At 41.5% G+C, this 14139-nt stretch overlaps 1 protein-coding gene and 1 pseudogene across 1 annotated transcript in view; both read right to left on the reverse strand.

The window, feature by feature from the left end:
• Positions 1–14139, reverse strand: part of AGBL1 (ATP/GTP binding protein like 1) — a 637395-nt gene that overhangs the window by 341429 nt on the left and 281827 nt on the right. The window lies entirely within an intron of this gene.
• On the reverse strand, positions 3792–4654 carry LOC105239234 (annotated as a pseudogene).

Consider the following 14139-nt stretch of genomic DNA (forward strand, 5'->3'; position numbering starts at 1 on the left):
TCCTTTAATGCATTTAAAAATGCACAACTTTCTACTAGCTAAATCGAAGCTCAAAACCTCATTCCATGGGATGCCTGGCTGGTTCAGTGGGTAGAGCATGCAACTCTTGATCTTGGGGTCATGAGCTCGAGCCCCACATTGAGCACAGAGCTTACTTTAAAACCTACACATACACACATACTTCATTCTATAAACCTAGTTGAGAACTGCACTGCAAATACCAATTAGTGGAGGTTGGAGGTTGCAGTCTTTGTTTATTCCACAATAAATAAACCTATTCAATTGCATTCCTTCTTTTTAGTCTGAATTAGGACCCTTTAAAGCTCTTATCAGGCAGTCTTGCTCTGGGCTCTTTCCCTTGATTTTGAAAACATTCCCTTGTGTAATCAGAGGTTCATGTTCCCATTTCACTTTGTTCAAAGTGTCTAGTCACAGACCCTCACCTTTGCCAAATCCATACCATTCCTCTCTCCTGGAACCACAGCCCAGCCACAATTCCCAGGCCTCCTGCTTCTTTTGGGATAGAATAGACAATATTCAGAATTAACAATGGCAACTCTTTCTACTCTAGGCTGAAGTGGTCATTAATCCTTTTGCTGACTTTTGTTGGTTTTCAGCTGTTGTGTGGACAAGAATATCTGGGATACTTAAAATTGTGTCTAGCCATTTGTACTAAATAGGAACTTTATTTTGTGTGTATAAAAAGAATAAACAGAGGTCTCTTTACCCTTTGCTTCTCCTAGTTTTACAGAAAATCACATTAGAGAAGGAAATACTCCTTTACTTTCCAAATTGATGATAATTATCCCCACCAGTATCTTGTATTCTTCTAAAGAATACACAGAAACAAACTAAAATACACCTTGTAATTCTCTGATATTGCAGGGATATAGGAGGATTAAAAAAACATATGAATACAGAAACATCCTCAGACAATAAAAGAATTATAAAACATAAAGTAATATTGCTAATTTAGCATTACTTGAGGTTTTAATCTCCTCATAATGCCAGTTGCCAAACCCAATGATCAATCAAATTGTGCGGCAAATCTGGGAGAAAAATCTGGAAACGCAGTGAACATCTGGTTGAAATTTCTCGCCAATGGTTGAGAAACACTCCTGTCATAGCTGAAAGTTTCTGTGCTAATTCTGATTCTAAATCATTCCATTTTATTGAAGAAGCATTTATGAAGCGTCCTCTGCACCAAGCACTGTGATTTCGACCAACGATACTCAAGTGCAAAAGTGCCTTGAACATAATCCCAACTAGTTCACAGTCTAGTTCTTGTGGCCTGCCAACCAAAAACCGTAAATATGTGAAGGAGATATAACAGGGATATGGAAGCAATTAATTCTGAACTGGGGGTCAATTATAAAGAGGGAAGCATAACAGCCATTTATAATTATAAGTTAATGTGCTATGTCTCCCTGGGATATTTCTAATTATGAAATGAAGGACTCTATCTTCTGTTAATAGAATTTCCAATGTCTGTAAAATCTTAATGAAAAGGATTTTTATTTAAACACTGAAGATTGAATATATGCACTCATCCATTATATCTCCAGGAACCCCCCTCCAAAATCATTGTAAAGGATTTTAATAATATTCATAAATCTCCAAACACACAGAGAATAGAAGACATGACAACAGACAAGAAATATCTAAATATTGAGAGATTGAAAGCAGATGGTCTAGTACTATGTGAATTAGCAGATCAGAGATCCCTCAAATTTATACACCAAGAGGAAGCAAGCCAATTTACAAGAGAAAGAGATCAGAAAATGGGTGCAAACAGTGTCTCTGACTATGAGACATACAGAAAATTTCCAAACACACTATTAGTTGAAAGTTTGTATGAAAAGCAATCAGACCCTCAGATCCTATCCACCATGTTATATGACTAAGCAACATTTCATTCCCTTCCATGTCAGAAGACTGAAGATTTATTCTCAAATGGTAGAACCATACAGAACCAGGAATCATTGAGACAGATGGGAGATAGGTGAGATGCCATACTGAAAATAGGAGGACACACTATAGTGAAAATTGAAAGAAACGTTCTTAAAAACTATCAAATAGAAAAGACAAATTTCTTTCAAATAGACGTCAATTATATTGTGTGTAGATTTAACATTAATGATAAATACCTGAAGACAACAGAAAAAAAAATTCAAAGTGTTGATGGTCCAGTTTGACAATTCTTAATTGTAAAATTGGAATTTTATGTCAGGATGAAAAGTCATTCAGGTGAGATGAAATAAAGATATTTTCAGACATGAAGTTTAGAGTTTCCTTCTCATAAATCAGTATTGAAAAAACTACTACAGGATGTACTTTAGGAAGAAGCAAATCAGCACACAGAGAGGAAGTGAGATGCAATTGGGTAAATTTATGTAATTGAAGAATATAAAATAATTGACTTTGTTTGCTTCAAGTAAATGAAATTAAAGTCAAAAACAACATTAAAGAAGGTGAGAAACAGTGTTTAATGATGAGTTACGTTTGTTCAAGTCCTCATCTCATGTGGGAAAGTACAGAGATACCGTATAACTCTAGCTAATTTACGGAACTTAATTAACTTTATTTTTTTTTCCAACTCTCATGTATTTTTGGCTCTTGGGGCAACGTCATCATTTCAATATGAAAAAAAAAAAAAGCTAGTTCAACCTAAAATAGAAATGTGAAGTGTAGGACGGGACAAAACCAAGGGTGGGGAGAGGAAGGGAATAGCAAAAGGAAGAGATGAGATATTGCCAAAAGACGAAGGGTCTCCTTGTCCCTTCCCTGGAGGAATGACTCAAATATTTAGGTGGCAGTACACACTTTTCCATATATATACAGCAGGGCTGGGTTTTTATTAAGAAAAGGTAGGAATGGGAATTTCCGGGGGTTTTGGGACCAAGGCCAGTCTCCTCTCCCTCTTGGTCCCCTTCTCTGACCAGGAGAAAAGGAAGGAATCCAACATGTGAAGAAGGCAAAGTAGGAGAGGGAAGGATCGTACTCAACAGAGTGGGGCAGACCCCTGAAAAGGAAACAGCTCAGAACAGAGCTTGGAAAGAAACTAAGAATGGAGATAATACTGTTAGCACCTTCCCCGAAGCTGAGAGAGGAGCAGGGAAACACCCGGAAATTAGGACTTCAATAGCCCAGATCCCCCTTTCCTGCTCTAGAATGGAAAACTCTGCCCCTTCCTTATAGGTATCTCTACGTGCTATGAGGTAGCTTGGTTTCCTTTCTCCTGGGCTACCACATGGGCTTAGGATGGTGGCCGTCTACTGGGTTACCAGTGCATGGTTCTAAAGGGGATCTCATGAGACCCAGCTTCCTGGAGAATTATCTTAAAAACCAAGGGTAATATCAAATGTGCAGATGGGAGAAGGGGGCACCAAAAGGAAATACAGGGTCACCCAGAAGGGCAGAAATCTAGGTTTCCCAGAGTGGAAGAGAGGAGACATTTAACGAACAATAAATACTTATCGAGTGTCTATTATGTGCTGGGCACTGTTCTACAACCCTCTACTCCAAAAAAGGAAGAAAAAAAAAATGAGAACAAAAACAGAAGAGGTGGAAAATACAAATTTTAAGGGACAAAAAAGGGACAGTTGAGGAAGACACCTGGGGAGCTGAGAAGCCTGAGGTGATGGTGCTCTGCCTTAGGCCTCCTCTTCTTCTGCGGTGGCATCCTGGTACTGCTGGTACGAAGAGACAAGGTCATTCCCACTGCTCTCAGCTTCGGTGAACTCCATCTGGTCCATGCCCTCACCTGCGTACCAGCTGAGGAAGGCCTTGTGCTAGAACATGGCCGTGAACTGGCAGGCATTGGCACCAAAGACTTGCCAGGTGAATTTGGGCACAGTGAGGGCCCCACACCGCTGGCCCCCATGGCTGGTCAGAGGGGCAAAGCCAGGAGTGAAGAGGTGGAGATGCAGGCAGGACACCAACTTGAATGCTGGCTTGTGGAAGCCAGCACTGAGCTGACCAGGAAACAGAGGCAGGTGGTGACAGTGCACACAGTGGCTGAGACCAGGTGGTTCAGGTCCCTGCAGGGGGTTGTGGTCAGCTTAAGGGTGTGTAAGCAAAAGTCCTCAAGGGCTCAGTTATCAAAGCAGTGGATCTCATCTGTGTTCTCTACCATCTGATGAACAGAGAGGGTGGTCGTAGGGTTCAGCCACAGTGGCCAACATTCTGGTGAGGGTGTTCATGAAGCGGTCTTGCTCATGAGCAAGGTGCCCTCTGGAGCCTGGGTCCCCACCCAGCAAGTGGCTCCACTGGAAGCCCTGCAGGCAGTCAGGGCTGTCTTCCCTGCCTCCTTCTGTACCACATCCCAGACCGAGTCAACCAGATTGGCAACTCTACAGAGCAACCCTTGGCCTGCCCCAGACTTACCAAAAACCAGGCTGTCTGGACTCCATATCTAGCCAAAAGGACCTGAATGAACAGAGTCCATCGCCCCAGGTTCTACATTCATCAAGGCAGCATGAGGAACAAATCTGCCACCTGTGGCTTCATTATAATACATGGAGATGTGGTCCAGCTGCAGGTCATCATAGGTTCCAGGGGGGTGGATGCCATGCTCATCACTGATTACCTCCCAGAACTTGGCACTGATCTGGTTGCCACACTGACCTGCCTGCATGAGCAAGATTTGCCTCATGGTTAAAATTTAATTTTTTGTTCGCCTCAAGGTGTGTATAGGGTAATAAAATGATACATAATTCTTCTTTTCTATGTTGCTAGTTGCAGGCTGGAAGGATAGGGACATGTCCTGGAGGCTGGGTTTGAACATAGGAGCAGGAAGCTTCTGAGAGTGGAACGTAACTTTAAAGATTTATTTTTAAAATACACTAATTCTTTGTTCTTCTGAAATACTGGCAATGTTTTATTTCTTTTTTTAGGAGTTTATTTATTTATTTATTTTAGGGGGGCAGAGGGAGAGAGAGAATCTCAAGCAGACTCCACCCTGAGGTCACAACCCCACCTGGGGCTCCACCCAGGACCCCAAGATCATGACCTGAGCTGAAATCAAGAGTCCAAAGCTTAATCAACTGAGCCACCCAGGAACCCTAACAATGTTTTATTTCTTGTATGTGAGGTACATGAATGTTCAATTTGTGATAAATTCACTTTTGTTGTGTGCAATTTTCTGTATGTATATTACACTTCAATATTCTTTAATTAAGGAAAACTTTTTAAAAATAGTAAAAAAATAATTAGTAACTTCCAATCTGGCAGAGGGGGAAAAAAAAGGAATTTTTAAAAATCTATAAACCAACAGAGGTAGAAATGGTGGGGTTAAAAAAAGTAAGCAAAGAAAAAATTATGTTAAATAAATAGCACAATACACGATGAAAGAAATTAATCCAAATAGCTCAGCACTTACAGTAAACATAAAATTAAGTAATCTTTTAAAAGATGCTACTATTTATTGGATTTTCTTTTTTTTTTTTTCTTTTTTTTTTTAAAGATTTTATTTATTTATTTGACAGAGATAGATACAGCCAGTGAGAGAGGGAACACAAGCAGGGGGAGTGGGAGAGGAAGAAGCAGGCTCATAGCGGAGGAGCCTGATGTGGGGCTCGATCCCATAACGCCGGGATCATGCCCTGAGCCGAAGGCAGACGCTTAACCGCTGTGCCACCCAGGCGCCCCTATTTATTGGATTTTCTAAAACAAAACAAACACCTTGGCTACATAATACTTAGAAGAAGAATACTTAAATTACCAGAGAAAGGTTGAAAACACATCTTTGGGGGGAAAAAAAGATTCATTAGAGATATGTCTATCTGACTTAGCCATACTACTATTGGGGGAAATTAAATTTAAGACAAAAACATGAGACAAGGTAAAATAGTTCCAAGGACATATAATATTGGGATATTTTTAATAAACTTCCTTTAAAAACTGATAAATCAATTAGAAAAAAAATAAAAAATAAAACTTTAAATAATGTAATTGAAAAGCTTGATCTTAAATAATTCTGCTCCCAACAGAGAATATGTCCATCCTTATGCCATATATCAAACCTTCAAAAAAATTTGTCTGGTACCATATATGTCATAAAGAAGATTCACTAAATATTAAAGAACGATTCCCATATAGCGCAGGTGCCCTGATCGCAATGAGACTGAATTAGAAATCAAGCATTACCTCAAAGTTTATAAGAACAATTATTTTAATAATAATAACCACCTCTACCACCATCAGATCCCTAAAGACAGAATTTAATCAATCCATGGGTTTAAAGAAATAATGTTGGAAATCACAAAATAGGTAGAAATATAAGGAAATAATGCTTATCAAATTTATACTGTAAATGATAAATATCATAAAATGAATTTCTTCAAATCAAGGATCAAAAAGGAAAAAAATGGAGTAAATCCAAAGAAAGAAGATGAATGGAATACACATCAAAAAAGAATAAAAAATAATAAAATGGGAAAAGAGAGATGATCAGCAAACACAAAATAAGAGAAAACTGAGTAATAAACAAACCTCTAACAATTACTACTACATGGAAAAAATCTTCACAGCAAAATCATTAATCAGAATAAAGGGAGACAAAATATAACCCTCAAAGGAACAATGCACTAGAAACTCTCAAAAACCATGGATATGTATATCCCTAGCAACATCACTTCAAAACACAAAAGCAAAAATAAGTACAAGCAGAAATTCACAAGATCACAATCATAGTGGGAGTTTTTTGTTTCTTTTCTTTTCTTTCTTTTTTTTTTACAAACATCTCGCAAAAGCTGGTAGATCAACCTGGAAAAAGTTACATTTGAGGATTTTTTGTTGTTGTTGTTAATTTTAGGGTGCTTTTCTGGGTGGTGGTGGTGGTAGTGTGTATGTGTGTTTACTTTTAATTAATGGAGAACTTAACATTTTCTATAAAAACATTGTCAGTTAGTCATATACAGACATAGAAAAATTTACCAAAAAAAGCAAAGAGAAAATTCAAAAGCAGAAGCAGATAGAGAAATGGATAGAGAGATATGAATGACTAACACCAGCTCAGTACATTTGTAATCTTGGAGAGGAAAGGATGGAAATTGGATTTTGAACGGATACAAGGAGGCTTCAACCCTTATTTCTTTATTTAAAAATAAACCTCAAACAAATATGTAAAAGCATTACAATTTGTCAAGTATTAGCATTAGTTGTAAGTGTATTCTTCACATTATTCTCTGCATTAGAGTATGTGTGAATTATTTTATAAACAAAACAAATACATGAGTAATAATGGCTCCTGGTATAACTGTTATGAAATGGGAATTATTGAGAATTATTTTTCAAAGATCAGTGCTCCCAAGTAAAAGACTATATATGTGCATATCTACTTTCATAAAATCTAGTATTTTATATATAAAGACTATATACGCATATAAAAGACTATATACATGTGTTAATACTTCTATTTAGAACTACCCTTCTTTCCATATATATGAGGACAGTTAGATACTATGACAGCAGCCATGCACTGTTGATGTCTATCCACAGGTAGTTATGGCACTACACTAACCATAGGCAGTCTCACTACTGGATCCCAATCAACAACTTGGGTATGGATCAGGATCCAGTGCCTAAGAGTTGACAGAGCTGAGCAGGGTGTGAGGACTGGACCCCACTCTACCAGGACTGGATCCTATTCATTGAGATTGGAAGCATAAATCCAGCATGTGTTGGGTGAGTCGGTATTCTTCATGCTCATTCCCAATGCTTCAGGATGGGCTCATTTCCTGTTAAGTTACAGGGCTGACCATATGACCCAGATCTGGCCAATCAGAGTGCCACGTTCCTTCACACCCACTCAATGGTTCTTGGATATGCACATGACTCAAACAGTCAAAGGCTCTCCCAGGACTGCTGCTAAAATTGTCAAGGAAGAGGAACCCTATCTAGAAACCATGAGTACTGAATGGCTATGAATAGTTGAGCAGATGATCTTCTGGTGATCATCTCTGCTATCATCTGGGAAGCCTAACCAGGAAAAAGAGAATGGACAGGTTTAAAGGGAGGAATGCAGGGAGGAGAGAAAGTCCATTGTCCCCTTGTATTTTTCTGATAAATGAGCATTGATTCTCTTTTTGACTTAAACTAGTTTTCATGAGTTTTTGTCACAAGCAAAAGGGTCCTGGCCTTATTATCCCAGTCATAAAAATCAGGCAAAAACCCTAGTGCTAGCTAAAGAAAGATTTTCATGGCCAATGAATGCGCTGATGTAAGAGTAGGCTGACGTTCCCATGGCGGTGATAGATTTTTCAGGGTCATTCACACCTGTTTAATTTTGTGATCAATGGCATAGACCTTTGGGGAAGCTAGCAGAATAAAGGCACAGGCCGTAGCAATGGAACTGGGATTTTTTAATTGTGTGACTACCTAGCCTGGGAATCCTCTCTAGGACAGCCCACTAGGACAAACTGAGCTCCTCAGCCCAAAACTGAGACATTATCCTGCAGGACCTATCCTGCAGCCAGTGAAGAGGGGAGAATAATACTCAACAATCACCTATCTTTAAATATGAACATTAGGGAAAGGACAGGATGACCTACAAAACTACTGCTTCTGAGAAGCATTTCCTAAGAGGAGCAAAACCAGAGAGTACACTTGAACCTGAACTATCTTCCACAGGAAAACTTTAATAAACAGAGTAAAAGGTGATGCTTCCCCGACTCACCTTCTGTCTCAAAGTCTCAAGAGCCAGGTTGCCAGTGAACAGCAAAGGTTCAGAGAGTAAGGAGCAACCGCTCTGCCTGAGAGTGGGGAGGCTTGGGGGGTGGTTTGAGGCTCCAGAGAAAGAGGGGAGAGGAGGAGAAAACAAGAGAGTGTGAAAGAATGAGTAAAGAGGAAAGTCAAGGGTTCCTAGGAGGCCAAATGCAGGAGGGACAAAGGCCAAGGGAGGTTTTGAGCACAAAACTGTAAAGGAAATAATCTGGAAAACTTTCTTTCCTGGTACCCATGGTGACCACCATCTGTCCACAAGCCCTTGGGTTGAATCTACAGTGTTCAGGAATGTTTCTCTGAGTGACTTGCAGCAACAAGTGAACGGAACAGTTTCACATGTGGATAAATATTGTGTAGAAACCCACGGCATTACAGAAGAAAGCGTATAGACTCAGGAGATCATGAGAACTTAAGCCTCATGAAATCTTGAAAGTATCAAGAGACTTTAAAACTTCCACAAGTAAGGAAGGTGGGTTCAAGGCACTCTTTTCTGTTTCTCAAGGGGCCACGAGACTCCTCCTAACAAAAGATCACCTGCTCTGTAAATGATACCATTGTCCTTTGGGTGTTCCAGTCATCCTGGGTTTCTCGTTCTCTTTCACCACTCACATTCTGCCGGTCTGTCTTCTTCCCTGGGTCCTCTACACACCTCTCAATATCCTTCCCCCAAGCTCCTTCCTCCCCGAATACTCCTCTTCTTAGCTTGATGACACTAAACCAATCACTGTTCAGGTATCATGTCTCAGAGGAAGTTTCCCTGGACACTCCGAGCAAACCATCCTTCTCCCGTGTCCCTATACAACCCAGATCATATCCCATAGGATCTGCACCAAATCATAATGAAACCATCTTTCTGTGTATCTGACTCCTCAGCACAGTGTAAACTCTGAAGGAGAAAAAAAAAATCACATTTTGGTATGACCATGGTGCTGGACGGAGAGCCTAGAAAAAGTATATGCTCAAGAGAATTTTGTCAAAATGAATAGAATGGAGTTGAATTGGGTGAGGGTGATGATATTGTGATCATCCAGATCTCACAGAAGAGGAAACTGAGGCACAGAGAAGTTACAGAGCAAATCAACCACAGTCCTGGAGCTTATGCGTGATGGAGATGTGGCTTGAACCCACATCCTCTTATCCCAAAGTCTATGCTATTTTAACACAGCAGATGCCTCCATGAAACAGGATATTTCAATATTCTTTTTACTTGCAGAATTTCAATCTAATCTGGAAGTCACTTAACTAGTTTGCAATCAGTTTCCTTACCTATAACGCACTGATAAAACCAGTAAGGCTAAATGACAGTCGCCAAGATAAAGAGGCAAACTGAAAATCCTGGAACTGGACTTGTTCTAGAACGCTGGTGCTGTCATGCAGATAAATAAAAAGCATCGGCCTGTAGAAAAATCCACCCCAACTTATCCAAGTTAAAAAGTCATCCAAATGCAAAAATTTCCCCATAGCTAACCAGATATCTCACGATATCTCAGGACTTCCTGGCCCTGCCAAAGGCAAAATCTTTCAGAAGCTGTAAGAAAAATAAAAGAAGAGGAACCCGTTTGTATAACTGAGCAGAGGGTTACAAATGGATTCATCAGAGGGAATTGCTGAAATGCCTACAGGTGTGAGAGGTCCCATATGTTCGCTCTACTCAGGATTCCTTTGGGGAAAAAATTAAGTTCTCAGAGCGAAGGCAGTCTGCACCCACTCCACAGATGATGAAAGGCACCCAGACCTAATTACTGCATGTGGAGTGACTTCTCAAGTGTAAAGATAACAGAAAGTATGAGATAAGGAGGGAGGCTGCATGATATCACAGATGCCTTGTGGAACAATGGGCTCTCGGGAGTGCTTCACGCTGAGCCGCTGAGCCGTTCGAGATATCACAACAAACTGGAGAGGAAAGCCCGGGGTACTCTAGCGAACCTCCATCCATGTGATGACTGAAGGGGTTGTTTTCATTTATTTTCCCATGCTTACTCTCTAAACTTTCTTTTTAAGTGTACTATGTAGATCATTGATCAGAAAATACCACCCAGGGCACCTGGGTGGCTCAGAAGGTTAAGTGTCTGCCTTTGGCTCAGGTCATGATCGCAGGGTCCTGGGATCCAGTCCTGCATCCGGCTCCCTCCTCACCAGGGAGTCTGCTTCTCCCTCTGCCCCTCCCCCCACCGCTTATGCTCCATGCACTCTCTCTTTCTCTTTCTCTTTCTCTTTCTCTTTCTCTTTCTCTTTCTCTTTCTCTCTCTCTCTCTCTCTCTCACAAAAATAAATCAAATCTTTTTTAAAAAAAGAAAAGAAAAAGAAAACACACCCAACGATCAAGAGGGGCTCCAAAGGCAGATAGGATTTCCCCACCTTCTTTGACATCCTTAAACATGACACATGCACCTGCTATTAGTAAAATCTAGACCAGAGGTCAACACATCTTTTCTATCAAGGACTGAACAGAAAGTATCTTAGGCCTTGTGGGAGTGACCATCACTCATACTATTCAACTCTGCCATTGTAGGTAGAAAACAGCCACAGACATTACAGAATGAATGAGCATGGCTGTGTTCTGATAAAACTTTACAAAAATGACCTGCAGGCCAGATTTGGTTCACAGGCCATGATCTGCTGACTGTGATCTAAAACCACAACAGGCCAGTTACATGATACATCCGGATCATCTATGCCATTGTTTCTTCACATTAAATTCTCTCCTTCAAAGCACTTGTTTATTTTTATGCGTCCTGGCTCATTCATGAAAGTGTAGGAAAAAAGTGACAACTCACTAATAGTCACATCAAGTAAAATGATATATGTGGAAACATTTTGGAAAATCTTACAAATGTAAGGCATTACTATTAGCACAAACAGATCCAACCAGATTTGACTGGAGTTCATTCACTCACTGTTCATTGATAAGCATTATTTTTAAGTGCGCGTTAGATGTCAGGTTCTGGGCTTGACCCTGAAGAACACACACCAAAAAAGGCTCCTTCCATTAAGGATTTTTGTTCTAGTACAAAAGAGCAAAAAGCCAGAGCGTGTAGTGCCATAGGCCCAATGACATAGCCAGATAATACTTTCCACTATTCCAGAGGTACTGTCCTTTCTTGGTCTCCTTTGTCACACATCCTCCTCCCTCGGCCCTGCTGGTCCTTCAGCTATTAAGACTAGTCCAATAGACTGAAGTTCAGTCCTCCAGGGAATGAGAGAACAAAGAAAGTGCTCAGCTTTTTAAATCCACTGTGAAATGACAGTCGTGCAAGCCAAATTTCAAGCAGAAGAAAAAGAACTACACAAGTTTGGTCATGTGTTTCCTCCCAAATCAAGAACAAATGCTTGGAAGATTAACTATATAGAGGCGGAAGGATGAATATTTGATGTCAGGGAAATGTCCGCTACAGAGGAAGAAGAAAGCCCTCTCCACGCTTGGGAGAGACATTCAAGTAAGATGAACGCCCCCCCACTGCTGGAACGGGCCCAGCAGAGAAGGATGGTGAGTTGTCCCATTGTATGAGGGAAGGAGGCGTGCATCTAGAGATAAGAGGAACAAGGGAAAAGAGAGGAGGGAGGGAGGGGAGTGAGGAGGAGGGTGGGAAGGTTGAACAGAGGAAACAAGAGGCCCTACTCTGCACTTCGTGGATGGTGTTCCAGGCGGTGCTGGACTGGGGGACTGCCTTTGTGACCCCCCACATATCTCACCTGAGGCCCGCATCTGAGTCTTATTTCTGACATTACCTTATCATCATGTCCCCCTCGAACTTCAACTGCTCCATCTCCCTGGCTCCATCTTTGGCTGGGTTTACAAGTCTGGAGCTGGGTCAGCCCCTTAATAGAAGTGAACATCATTTGCAGGCTGGAAACGGACTTCACATTTTGGCAGCAATCTTGGGGGTGGGGGAAAGGGAAGAGCTCTTCAGTTGGGGTGGAGCGCATGACTGCTGGATTACAACACAGAATATATATCTTCTGGTGACTTCCCAGCTGCAGAATCCTGGCTGCAATTAGAAACCTATATGTCTAGTCATTTTATCATTTTTATACATTTAGGAGCTCAAGTGTTTGCTCTAGCAGGCTGCAGCTGGCTGGCTGTCAACTCCCAGCTGTTGTTTAGCTGAAACACCACAACTAAAATTGTGGGCCAATATGACCGGAAACCCAATTGGGGAGTGAACAAAAAAGCTCAGGATTAAAGATGTTTTGTGTTCTCGCTCTTTGCTTCAACCAGGTGAAACCCACCCGTGGGGAGGAAGGCAAAGGAGGGGACTTGAAACCCATCCGGACACTTCTGAGAACTCTTTACATGAAACAGACGTGCCCCGCAAACCAGTGTTCTCTCAAGGATTATTCAGGTCCAACACCCTCCATGCCATCGGGCTGGCTTCTGGTTTTCTCCACTTCCCAGGGGTCACCAGGTCAGGGACTTACTTCCAAATAAGTAAGTTTGGCTATTTAGACAAGGAATAAACACAACATTCAACATTGGGGACAGTGTTGTTGGATGAGTCCTTGGACAACTGTAGGAAAAATAATATTAATCTTGCAGTTCGGTCCTTTAGAGCTGAGATCAAGGGGCTACCAAATGTATTAGCCTTGCTATCTGACATGATGTCTCCTTGCCCCCTGAGCCTTCAGCTCCCCTTGGATTTCAGCCATTTTAAAAAACCAGGGGGACTTGACCAATGTTGAGCTCATCTCATCACTAAAGACACCTGGGTTTCTAAGAAGTGTCTTTATGAGATGCATATTCTGCTTTCATCCAGCACGGTACAAAATGTTCGTGATGAGCCTAGAATGCCACATCACTGTTCATTATGATGCCCGCCATCATGCTGTTCACTGGCACTAGGCTCCACTGCACTGTCAGCACCCAGGGCTGGGGCTTCACTTCAGCTGTCACAGCGCTGGGGAGAACCTGCCTTTGGAGGAAAAAAACTCCTTTTTCAAACAAAGAGCTGCACTAGGAAGGGAGAAGATTTCAGGCAGACTGAACTTGCGTCTGGAAACATGTTGTACCGGGTAGCCATACCCTAGCGATGTGATCTCCCCACTCTCTCATTTCTGCTTACAGAATGCCTTCTGGGTGCCAGTTCTAGAAGGGCAGGGAAGACTGCAGATCAGAGCTAAGCAGAGCTGGCAGGCCCGAGGGCTGGCAGGGTGGTTAAAACTGCAGAGTGCTGGGTGACTACTGATCCTGGCCAATTCCAGGAAAGGGCGGAGGAGTACCATGTGAGTCCGTCCTATGGCTTAACATGACATGAAGATAAACTTCTAGCAGGCCATGCAAAGACAAGAATGTGGAAAGCTATGCAGGGAGGATTGTCATTTAAGACTCCAGCTGGAAACTAGGCCACTAGGTAAAGATACTGTCAAAGGTCACCAGGAACCAGCGTGCAGAGATCCAAGGTGAATAAAAGCATTGGC

This window comes from Ailuropoda melanoleuca, chromosome 9 (genome assembly GCF_002007445.2).
Source record: "Ailuropoda melanoleuca isolate Jingjing chromosome 9, ASM200744v2, whole genome shotgun sequence".
In the NCBI taxonomy this organism is placed as follows: Eukaryota; Metazoa; Chordata; class Mammalia; order Carnivora; family Ursidae; genus Ailuropoda; species Ailuropoda melanoleuca.